Raw genomic sequence first — 12,814 nt, forward strand, 5'->3', positions numbered from 1 at the left:
CATTTTCTCTCCTTTCCCCTTTATTCCCTTTCACTATTTTTTATATTCCCCAAATGAATGAGACCATATAATGTTTGTCCTTCTCCGACTGACTTACTTCACTCAGCATAATACCCTCCAGTTCCATCCATGTTGAAGCAAATGGTGGGTATTTTTCATTTCTAATAGCTGAGTAATATTCCATTGTATACATAGACCACATCTTCTTTATCCATTCATCTTTCGATGGACACCGAGGCTCCTTCCACAGTTTGACTATTGTGGACATTGCTGCTAGAAACATCGGGGTGCAGGTGTCCTGGTGTTTCACTGCATCTGTATCTTTGGGGTAAATCCCCAGCAGTGCAATTGCTGGGTCATAGGGCAGGTCTATTTTTAACTCTTTGAGGAACCTCCACACAGTTTTCCAGAGTGGCTGCACGAGTTCACATTCCCACCAACAGTGCAAGAGGGTTCCCCTTTCTCCACATCCTCTCCAACATTTGTGGTTTCCTGCCTTGTTAATTTTCCGCATTCTCACTGGTGTGAGGTGGTATCTCATTGTGGTTTTGATTTGTATTTCCCTGATGGCAAGTGATGCAGAGCATTTTCTCATGTGCATGTTGGCCATGTCTATGTCTTCCTCTGTGAGATTTCTGTTCATGTCTTTTGCCCATTTCATGATTGGATTGTTTGTTTCTTTGGTGTTGAGTTTAATAAGTTCTTTATAGATCTTGGAAACTAGCCCTTTATCTGATATGTCATTTGCAAATATCTTCTCCCATTCTGTAGGTTGTCTTTTAGTTTTCTTGACTGTTTCTTTTGCTGTGCAAAAGCTTATCTTGATGAAGTCCCAATAGTTCATTTTTGCTTTTGTTTCTCTTGCCTTCATGGATGTATCTTGCAAGAAGTTACTCTGGCCAAGTTAAAAAAGGGTGTTGCCAAAAAAAAAAAAAAAAAAAGGGTGTTGCCTGTGTTCTCCTCTAGGATTTTGATGGAATCTTATCTCACATTTAGATCTTTCATCCATTTTGAGTTTATCTTTGTGTATGGTGTAAGAGAATGTTCTAGTTTCATTCTTCTGCATGTGGATGTCCAATTTTTCCAGCTATTTATTGAAGAGACTGTCTTTTTTTCCAGTGGATAGTCTTTCCTCCTTTATCAAATATTAGTTGACCATAAAGTCGAAGGTCCACTTCTGGATTCTCTATTCTGTTCCATTGATCTATGTGTCTGTTTTTGTGCCAGTACCATACTATCTTGATGACCACAGCTTTGTAGTACAACCTGAAATCTGGCATTGTGATGCCCCTAGCTATGGTTTTCTTTTTTCTCTTTCTTTCTTTCTTTCTTTCTTTCTTTCTTTCTTTCTTTCTTTCTTTCTTTCTTTCTTCTTTCTTTCTTTCTTTCTTTCTTTCTTTCTTTCTTTCTTTCTTTCTTTTCTTTCTTTCTTTTCTTTCTTTCTTTCTTTCTTTCTCTCTCTCTCTCTTTCTTCTTTCTTTCTTTTCTTTCTTTCTTTCTTTCTTTCTTTCTTTCTTTCTTTCTTTCTTTTTTGATTTTATTTGAGAGAAAGCACATGAGCAGGGAGAGGAGCAGAGAGCAGGAGACGTGCTGACTCCCCATCAAGACCTGAGCCAAAGGCAGACGCTTAGCAGACAGAAGCACACAGGCGTCCCCTAGCCACACTTTAAATACTGCATTCTCAAGGGTCATTTCTATCACTGCAGAAAGTTCTATCAGACAGTGCTATGTGAGATCTGTCAGGAGGGGGAATTCAGTACTTCACAAATCAGGACACAACAGCAGCTCAACTGAAAGGTCTCACATTTATTACTGAACCAACCTACTGGTATAGAGGCATAGTAACAGAGAAAATCATTCCCTTGATAAGACATGTCTATTGGCCCGGTAGGAAGGATGTTTCTATATTGACAGGATAGGAACATGTGATCTCCATGCAGCTTAAATATGTGTGCCAATTATGTTTGCTATTTCATGATGTGCAATGCTTCCTCATAGACCCAGCTTGGTTCTTCTCCAGTGCCTCCTCTTGGAGTTGTACCTGATTTTATTACCAGTTTTCATCCGAATCCACTGGGGAATAGGACGATTCTGCTTTTATTTCTTGGCCAGGAATCGCTTAATTCTGAAAGTCTTGTGAGAAGACATGGCGATCACAGTCAACCACACGCAACCAGGATGGCGGCGGAAAGGAGAGCTATGGTTTTCTTTTTTAATATTCCCCTGGCTATTCGGGGTCTTTTCTGATTCCACACAAATCTTAAGATGATTTGTTCTAACTCTGTGAAGAAAGTCCATGGTATTTTGATAGGGATTGCATTAAATGTGTAAATTGCCCTGGATAGCATTAACATTTTCACAAAATTAATTCTTCAAATCCTTGAGCATGGAATATTTTTCCATCTCTTTGTAGAACAGATTAACAAAACCAGGAGTTGGTTCTTTGAAAGAATTAGTAAGATAGATAAACCATTAGCCAACCTTATTGAAAAGAAGAGAGAAAAGACTCAAATTAATAAAATCATGAATGAGAAAGGAGAGATCACCACCAACACCAAGGAAATACAAACGATTTTAAAAACATATTCTGAGAAGCTATACGCCAATAAATTAGGCAATCTAGAAGAAATGGACGCATTTCTGGAAAACCACAAACTACCAAAACTGGAACAGGAAGAAATAGAAAACCTAAACTGGCCAATAATCAGGGAGGAAATTGAATCAGTCATCAAAAACCTCCCAAAACACAAGAGTCCAGGACCAGATGGATTCCCAGAGGAATTCTATCACACATTTAAAGAAGAAACCATACCTATTCTATTAAAGCTGTTTGGAAAAATAGTTATTTCAAAATAAACTTTCTTAGAAAACTGCGCATAAATAAAAAAATAGAAAATATTAAAAACATCGTTAGGAAAATTCCGATTTTTCTTTAAAGAAATGTGGCTGAATTCTCAAAAATAATAATGGAATGGAAAGAAAATAATCCCAGTACATAGTGAGATAGAGTGAAAATATCTTCAGGTCTATAAAAAAGGTTGATATACAAAACAAAACACAGAATTTGTCACTATTAAAATAAAAGGTATTCCTTATACTGCTGAGAATGATCCCAGATGGATGGTTGGAGATGAAAGAAGAAATAGAACAATAAGAATAGTAAATATAGGGATCCCTGGGTGGCACAGCAGTTTGGCGCCTGCCTTTGGCCCAGGGCGCGATCCTGGAGACCCGGGGTCGAGTCCCACGTCGGGCTCCTGGTGCATGGAGCCTGCTTCTCCCTCTGCCTATGTCTCTGCCTCTCTCTGTCTCTCTCTCTGTGACTATCATAAATTAAAAAAAAAAAAGAATAGTAAATATATAGATATGTATAAATGTATACTAACCAGGGGTGATAAGTGCAATCAAAGTATTCTAAGTTCCTTGTAAAGTCTGAGATGAAGGAAAAGGACCAATTAATATTTAATGTTACATAAGACAGTATTAATGTATAATCTCTGGATAACCACAAAAAGAATATTAAAGGTATGTGTGACTTTCAGACAGAGGAAAAAGTAGACTAAATTTGAGCTGATGCAAGAAGAAGAAAAATGAACAGTTTTGACTAAGTAAATAGAAAAGTGATTGATACAAGATAGGAAGAATTTTTCCTAAAGCTATCAGAATTTATTGTATGGATATAATCCTTAAGATATTATAACAATGGCATAAGATTGGCAAATAGATAATGAAAGAGAATATAGGTTCTAGAAATAGGATCATGTATGTGGTCACTTGATTTTATGACTTTTCAGGGTATGTGCAGTCAGAATAAGTACTTATTATGTCGCAGTGTTCACCTATGATAATCCAGTATATCCATCACCAATTTGAAGCTATACTTGCCATAGAGAAGAAATGTATACATCCTTTCCTTAAGTCACTAGTTCTAACAGGAAGGGTTGGGCATGCATTATGAAATTTCCTCATTATTCTGTCATCTTGAGCACCTTATTTTAGTTATATATTCTTTATAAATGATAAAAGTCTAAAATAAATTAATTCGTACTCGACTGAGAGACATTCTTCTTCTTAGGGTGATTTCTACATACACCTGCTACTTCCGTCATGGGTTGATTTAATTAATTTCTTTGAGTTTTGAAATGCTTTACTATTTCTTCCAAGTATCACGTATATTTCACTCCTACAGTGGTATTTTCAAGGAAGAACCTGGAAATTCCTAACACCAGATAAATTGTTTTGATAGACTTTTATGTTGAACAATATAATTCCCTAACTGAAAGTGTTTTCATAGGGCATGTTAATATTTTTCAATGGTGACCTTGATATTTGCCTGGAAATTTAATTACATGAATATTTTCTCAGAGTGGATACTAAATACTCAATAATTTAAACAGAAAAGACATTTCTTTATTAGAGGAAAGATTAGTAAGCATTAGGTAAATATTATACCACTTGTCATCATTCGATAGTTCTACTGGCTAGATTTACTTATTATTTGCTTATATTATTAAAAATAGAGAGGATTCAGTGTCTATGACTTAGCTTTAGATTTGGAATGGCTAATTTTAATTGTGATAATTTCATTATTCTTAATTTTCATTATAAAATAACTTAATTTTTACTTTCCCCAGATTATCTAGATTAAATTCTATAATATACAACAGGGCTAATTAGATGCCTTTTCTTATTGTACATGAGTATTGTAAACTTAATTTTATATTAAATTATATTTGAAAAGGGCCATGAGCTCCTTTTCAGATAGTAGTGCAAATTTTCTAGGCCTATTTTGTTGTGGGTGGGTGTGTGACTATGATGGTTTGCATTGATGGGTTGTTGGTGAGAGGCAGGTAACCAGAAATAAGCAAGGATTTAACAAGCACATACTAGTTTGGTTGTGCGTCTTGTATGCAAGCCTTTAATTTACAGAGAATGATTAAATCTATATAAAATACTTGACGCTTGTGCATATTGGATTCAATAAATAACCGATACTTCAATTATTGCTATTCACATTTCTTCCTTTTCTTCTGAGATCAGTGTTCCAATGAAATCTCAGTTTTGGGAATGATGGGAGTGAGTTTAGTTAGGGCAGGCATGGGCATGGTTCTAGGGTGGAGGAAGGTTGAGCTACCAGCAGATAATTTGAGTTCTTTGAAGAGAGGATTTGACAGAAGAACATCAAACAATTCTCTGTCCCTTTCTCATTTGTGTATAGAAATCTAGATGCTGCATTGGAACCCATTTCTGGACAAAGCCAAAACTCAGAACAGAGCTTACAGGCAGGGAAAGAAAAAAATCCTAGGTCTGCTTCCATTCAGAAAAATGAAAGGAGAGAAAGGAAAGCATGGGTTCTGTTGTGGGTAGAAATCAAGTAGAATTTGACCAACTGGGAATGGTGACACTAATTTTTTTTTTTAATTTTTTTATTTATTTATGATAGTCACAGAGAGAGAGAGAGAGAGGCAGAGACACAGGCAGAGGGAGAAGCAGGCTCCATGCACCGGGAGCCTGACGTGGGATTCGATCCCGGGTCTCCAGGATCGCGCCCTGGGCCAAAGGCAGGCGCTAAACCACTGCGCCACCCAGGGATCCCTGACACTAATTTAAAATAATGTGGTTTCAGGGTACCGGAGTGGCTCAGTCATTTAAGCATTTGACTTTTGGTTTTGGTTCAGGTCATGATCTCAGGGTCATGAGACCAAGCCCAATGTAAAGCTCTGTGCTCAGCATGGAGTCTGCTTGAGATTCTCTCTCTCACGTTCCCCCAATCCTCCTGTCTGCTCCTCTCTCATAAGAAATAAAATAAAATAAAATAAAATAAAATTAAATTAAATTAAATTAAATTAAATTAAATTAAATTAAAAATAGATAAAATAAAAAAAATAAAATAAAAGTTGTTTCAGAAAAAAGTGTTGTAAATAAAATAAAAGTTGTTTCAGAAAAAAGTGTTTCCGGGAACAACTGATTTTAAGTGGACATTCTCTCATATATTTGTTGATAACCCAATGTCCATTACCTGCCCATTTATAACATATTAGTTGGGTGGTGGGGGTGGGGTGGGCACTCAGAAGGTTGAGATTTCAAATGCAAATTTTTAAGAGACGTAATTAAAAACAGAAAGTTGAAACATGCAGATTTAGAATTAAGTCAGTGATCAGGTCTTTATACAGTTTTGAACTAAAATATTCTGCAGATGATAATGTGCCATATGCAGTTAATATCTAAGTTAATTATAGATATTGAGTAAAAAGAATCTGATTGACACCACCTCCATTATTGAATGTAATACGTCTTGCATGTTTATTGATTTAACAAAAAGACTACATAATGATAGAGTCCTAAGATTTTAGAAATGGCTTTTTGTTTCTTGATAACTTTCTCTTGAGGTTAAGAGGAACAAAAGTAATAAGTACTCTTAGGGTAATGAAATAAAAAAGTAACTTACTCTCAAAGAAGTAATTAAGTAATTTGGGGGCAGAATGTCATGCTGTTTGTATGCTATGGGGCCCAGAACGAGAGTCCTTTACCTAGAGTCTGAAACCTTAGAGGATCAGTCTGTGGATGGATAAACACTGAGGAATGTTATGTAAAATTTGGTGTTTGTGTGTACACAAGTGCTTTTCTAATTGTTTTTTTTAACTAAGGAGTCCCATAGCTTTCATTAAATGAAATGGTCTTTTATTAAAATGATTTTTACTGTTGACTGGTTACCTTTTCCAGTTTTAATAATGACTCTACGATGAGCTACCTTCTTTTTTTTTTTTTAATTAATTTATTTATTTATGATAGTCACAGAGAGAGAGAGAGAGGCAGAGACACAGGCAGAGGGAGAAGCAGGCTCCATGCACCGGGAGCCTGATGTGGGATTCGATCCCGGGTCTCCAGGATCGCGCCCTGGGCCAAAGGCAGGCGCCAAACCGCTGCGCCACCCAGGGATCCCGATGAGCTACCTTCTCACTCATGGTTTTGCTTTTATCTAGTGGACATTAAAATTAAAATGCATTTTGAGACACTCATTGTTATTTAATTAGTATTCATTCTCCAGCTCATTAATTGTGCTAATGTTACATATAGTATGCGGTTGTCTATTATTAGATATAATAGCCCTAAATTCCATTAGTCCTTACATGTTGTATAATATAAATTTGCCATCAGTAATTACTTAATGGTTCTTTAAATTATTTTTCAAAAATTTAAAAAATGTTATATTCATTTTTAAAATTAATATATTTGAATTGGTACCAATAACAAAATTACAATTAACATGGAAACAGATATTAATGCAGGAGATTCTCTCGACATATAGTATATTCATGAAGTTAAAGACTGTAGTTGATAATAAACTATATTAAGAGTACATCTACTTCTGGTTTAGAACCAGAAAAATAAAGCCAATAAAAAATGCAGTATGCATGTATAGCATCAAAAATGTATCCTATAAAACGTGATAAAAATGGTAATGATGGTAGTACTAATCAACACATAAAATATTATGATGTAAATATATAAAAGTAATACTAACATGAAAATATTAGCTAACACTTCTTTCAGGTGGATCATTGTGGGTTCAGTCAGGAAAACTGAAGCCACTCTATGTATCTGGATCATATAGGGTTTAAAACAAACCAGTTTATGTGATGGTGAATTAGAAGGTGGTACATGGAGGCCAGGGAAATGCTGCTAAAGGTTGTGGGGCTGTCACCAAAGGCAGGAAGAGCTGATCCTTAAGGTCTCCACCTGGATGGAGCACAGAAGTAAGCGGCTCTCAAATGCGTGCCTGAAAGCTGCCGCAGTCCTCAGTGTCCTTGCACAGCTCCCAGAGCTCTCTGCAGTGGTTTTCACAAATTTGCTGGGAAACTGCTGTGAATTTCTCATCTGCTCTCACATATGCCTGCAGTTAACTCTGGAGAATTTCTTCTATCTCTCTGTGCTCTTTCCAAGTCTCCTATGAATTCCTCACAGTAGGAAGCTCTAACCCAGATCATATAAAGGAGATTTTGGGAAACAGTTCCCAGCCTTAGAAGGAAATGGGGACAACCTATCATAGTAGGCTACATATATCCCAATCACTTTATGAATGCATTGCGATCATTTTATTTAATCCTCCTGGCAACTCTATGATGTAGGTTGTATCATCCACATTTAGTAGATGGTATTGAATGTTAAAGTGATTGTCTTGTGCAAAGTCTTACAGGACACCATCTGATTTCAAAGCTTTGGTGTCTAATCACTACATTATCCTGTGTCTTCTGTTGCATTTTGTTTACATTAGTAATATTATTGATGCTAGCTAAGTATGAATTAAATTGGTGACAGTTGTTAATATATTTTGTTTGGAACTTTAATGCCTCAAATTTAAGTCTGTAAGTGCAAATCGATCATGTTAAAATTAATACCTACATTTTATCAGTCCCCAAGTCCTTAGCCTAAAATTTCCACAAATGTTTTGTTCTAGGGCAGGATTGCTATTACCATTTCCATTGTTTCAATTTTTATAAGCCCACAGCCAACAGTCTCCCAGGGATCCTTGGCTAAAGGAAGACTTGAATGTCACCGAAGCAGTAGATGAGGAGGGCGCCCACATTCTAGGCCTGATTCCTGGCTGAAAAGGGGGCAGGCAAGGTCATTAGTAGAAGAGGCCCAGGCGGGTCCTCTCCAAATCCTGCCCAAGTTCAGGGCAGCCCCTGAGCTGCTTGCCGGAGCTGCTTGGGGAGGGCTTTTGTTATTGAGCAGGACGGCTCCGCCGGGCCCCGGTGCTCAGAGCTGGGGAGCAGCCCCGCGGTCATTCCAGCATCCCTTTTGGGTCTGAGGCTGGCGTCCCGCGTAAGCTGGGCGGAGCAGGAGTAGGTTTGTGGCCACGGGCAGGACTCCCTGAAACACCGCAGCCAGCTCTGCGGCCACGGGACCCACGGGACCCACGGGACCCCCTTAGGGGGTGTCTTCAGGGCGTGTCCTGGCCCCGGGACTCCAGGGAGGCCTACCTCCCGGGACAGGCTTGGGGCGGAGTCCAAAGAGAGCCGCGTCCAGGGTCTCCTTTGGGGCAGTGCGGACGGAGGAGACTGCAGCCCGGGGCGGCGAAGGCGTTGTTACCGGACGCCTGGAATCTGCCGGCGCTCGGGTGCGGTTCTGGCTCCGGGGCAGGCGGCGAGTACCACCCCACCCCACCTCCCCCCGGGGGCCCCGGATCCCCCCTGCGGTTTGGGTCTGCGTCTGCGCCTTCGCAGCAGAGTGGGAAGTCACCCCCGAGCTCCAAGCCCCAGCGCCCTGGGCGCTCGCTCATCTGCGGCCTTTGCTAGCGGACGCCCAGCGCGATCCCCAGGGGGCTGATGTAGTGTAGACGCCCAGCACGATCCCAAGGGGGCTGATGTAGTGTGGACGCCCAGCGCGAACCCAGGGGGCTGATGTAGTGTAGACGCCCAGCACGATCCCAAGGGGGCTGATGTAGTGTGGACGCCCAGCGCGATCCCAAGGGGGCTGATGTAGTGTGGACGCCCAGCGCGATCCCAAGGGGGTTGATGTAGTGTGGACACCCCAGCGCGAACCCCAGGGGGCTGATGTAGTGTGGACGCCCAGCGCGAACCCAGGGGGCTGATGTAGTGTGGACGCCCAGCGCGATCCCCAGGGGGCTGATGTAGCGTGGACGCCCAGCACGATCCCAAGGGGGCTGATGTAGTGTGGATGCCCAGCGCGATCCCAAGGGGGCTGATGTAGTGTGGACGCCCAGCACGATCCCAAGGGGGCTGATGTAGTGTGGACGCCCAGCGCGATCCCCAGGGGGCTGATGTAGCGTGGACGCCCAGCGCGAACCCAGGGGGCTGATGTAGTGTAGACGCCCAGCACGATCCCAAGGGGGCTGATGTAGTGTGGACGCCCAGCGCGATCCCAAGGGGGCTGATGTAGCGTGGACGCCCAGCGCGATCCCCAGGGGGCTGATGTAGCGTGGACGCCCAGCGCGATCCCCAGGGGGCTGATGTAGCGTGGACACCCCAGCACGATCCCCAGGGGGCTGATGTAGTGTGGACACCCAGCGGGATCCCCACGGAGCAGTGTAGTGTGGACGCCCAGAGGGATCCCCAGGGGACCAGTGTAGTGTGGACCCCCGGGCTCATCGTCTGCCTCTTGGTCAGGTTCTAGCACCCAGGGAACTTCATGTCACAGCTGTTGCATTGATGGTAAGAATTGTAGTTAAGCCTCCTCTCCCTCCACAGAGTTCGGCCTCTCTACCTTACACCGGTTGCTCTTCTGGAGTCCTTTTTGCCTTATGTGAACCATCCCTGTGAACCTTTTCTGCAGTGGGGTTTCTGTCACCAACCTGACATTCTAGCTGCACGACTACTTTCTCATTTCACCAATCTGTCTGCCTCTCAGTTATGTCTTTGTGCATATAAATCTTTGGGTGGATGGGTGGTGGGATCATGGTAGTGGAAGTCAACCTTTTTTATTGTCAGGAGCATCTTTGCAAATCTGAGGATTTAAATTTTCACTTCTGCAAAAGGTTTCTGTCCAGTTCAATTCCTCAAAATTAGTCACATTCTAATGCCGGTGGATAGGTGGATTGAGTGAGAGTCAGGATAATTCCTCTCATAAACACGATAATCTAAAGCTAGACTGTTGTCCAGCCAAGGTACCCAACATACCCTATTGCAAACATTAACTATTTTCATTTTATTTATGGCTGAGTTTGTCCCGTGTTACTAATACATATTCATTAATGGAATGTTAAGGGTATCCAAAATTAGTTACTAGACTAATGATATTTTAAAAATTTAACAGTGGTACTTGGTTTATTATGACTGTATAACCCATATGTTTTTTATAACCCATCTTAAACACTTCAGTTTATTTTATTTTTTTTAAGTTTTTATTTTAAGGCTTTATTTATTTATTCATGAGAGAGACAGAGAGAGAGGCAGAGACACAGGCAGAGGAAGAAGCAGGTTCCATGCAGGGAACCTGAGTGGGACTCTATCCTGGGTCTCCAGGATTATGCCCTGGGCTGAAGGTGGCGCTAAACCGCTGAGCCACCCAGGCTGCCCAACTTCAGTTTATTTTAAAAGAAAGAAAAATATCCAGAGAAACTTTCCATCTCGTTTGAAAGGTAAAAAGAAATGTATGAGATCTTCAGAGGTTTCAGAATAGAAATTGCTGTGGCTTTAAAGCCTTGTTATCTGATCTGATTTTGCTTTATCTGAGTACCCAGGCCTTCTGTGACAGGAGTAATCTAGTTGGTCCTTCTATGCATTTTTCTTTTCTTTCTTTTTTTTGGGGGGGTGGAGGGTAATGTACATGAATTTAAATAGAATATAATACATATTTTCTACAGAGGCAAAATCCAGAATGTTTTAAATTACATCCCATTGATGTATAATTGGGGTTTAACTGAACCCTGCTTTGTTTTAACCACAGTATAGGAATGACTTCTTTAGTTATAACTAGTAGTTGAGATCTTGAATAATAGAAATAAAGAAGACCTGTGCCAACTGGCTGTTTGTTTACTTCTTTTTCAGAATATACTTAAAAAAATCACATTTGTCTGATAAATTTTGCTACACAGTGTTTTTGTGGTAGAAATCCTTTGCTTGTTTTAGCTCCAACCCTATGTTCAATCTGCAGATTTGAGATACCCTGATTTATTTTATCAATGTCTTTGAGGTTACCTTGTAATCTTGCCATCTACAAAGTCCATTTAGCCTCTTCTCAGATAAATCCGTGTGTTTCCTGAGATATCATGACAGCAATTTCTTATATAGGAAGTTTGAAGAGTTTATTTTGCTGGGCTAAGAAATCTACGAATGCTTTAATTGCTGTTTACTAGGACAATAGGGGACTTTAATTACTAATATTTACCTGTGGTCAGTAAACCAAGAAAGAATTAGTTAATCCATTCATCCATTCCGTACCATCTATGAGCTATGAAGAGTTCCAGGCCTAGGGAGAGAGTAGAGGTCAAACCAGGCCAGCCCATGTTCTTAGTGATATGGTGGAGGAGGATGAGCAGAGGCAGGCATAGAAAGATGAGCAAGTATTAAATGAGATGATTCTGGTTAAAGATGATTCTTTAACTATGAAGAAAATAAGATAATGAAGTGACAAAGACTTAGGAATATTCATTAGGGTAAGCCTCTTTTAAGAAGATAGCATTAGAGATAAATGATGACAAACCAGCCATCTGAACATCTGAGAGAAGAGCATTCAAGGCAGAAGAAATAGGCCACCAACACAAAAAGACAATGGGATGAGGAGAATTTTAAGTATCCCTTCTGTTAGCTCTCTTAATACTTGATTTTCTGGCCCACTCATAAGATTATTGCCTTGCACAGAATCTAAGCTTAAGATGATAATTGACAGACTAGAATTTTGGGCTAAATCCAGCAAGGTAAAATGTACTTGATATGACTGTACAGTGGTGCATACAAGTTCACAAACCTAGGTACACAGCATGAAGTGATATCCACATGGCTTGGCAGCTGTTCATATGAGAATAATCTGGGGATTCTAATTGACCACAAATTGGAGCTTGCTTTTTGCTGTTCTTGCCTGGAAAAAAACAATGTATAGATGTTACTCTTAGGCAGCTTTTTTGCCTAATATAAGGCATCATTATAGCTATCCAAAAATGGAACAGGCTGCTTCAGCAGGTAGAGAAATCTTCATGGCTTAACTCATAAAAAAAAAAAAAAAAAAAAAAAAAGAAAAAAAAAAGAATGAATACCCATCAGGGCTTTTGGAAAAAGTAAATCCTGTATTGTTGGGAGATTAGTTTAAGACACTTTTTGGTTTCTGCGAGTCTGTGGCTTATTACTTGTTTCTT

General features: G+C 40.1%; 1 protein-coding gene and 1 pseudogene across 1 annotated transcript in view; one reads left to right on the top strand and one right to left on the bottom strand.

The window, feature by feature from the left end:
- The window catches only part of C29H8orf34 (chromosome 29 C8orf34 homolog), a 382,763-nt gene that overhangs the window by 71,431 nt on the left and 298,518 nt on the right, over positions 1–12,814 (top strand).
- On the bottom strand, positions 1,746–2,187 carry LOC112678581 (60S ribosomal protein L39-like; annotated as a pseudogene).

The sequence above is a fragment of the Canis lupus genome, chromosome 29, assembly GCF_003254725.2.
Source record: "Canis lupus dingo isolate Sandy chromosome 29, ASM325472v2, whole genome shotgun sequence".
NCBI lineage: Eukaryota > Metazoa > Chordata > Mammalia > Carnivora > Canidae > Canis > Canis lupus.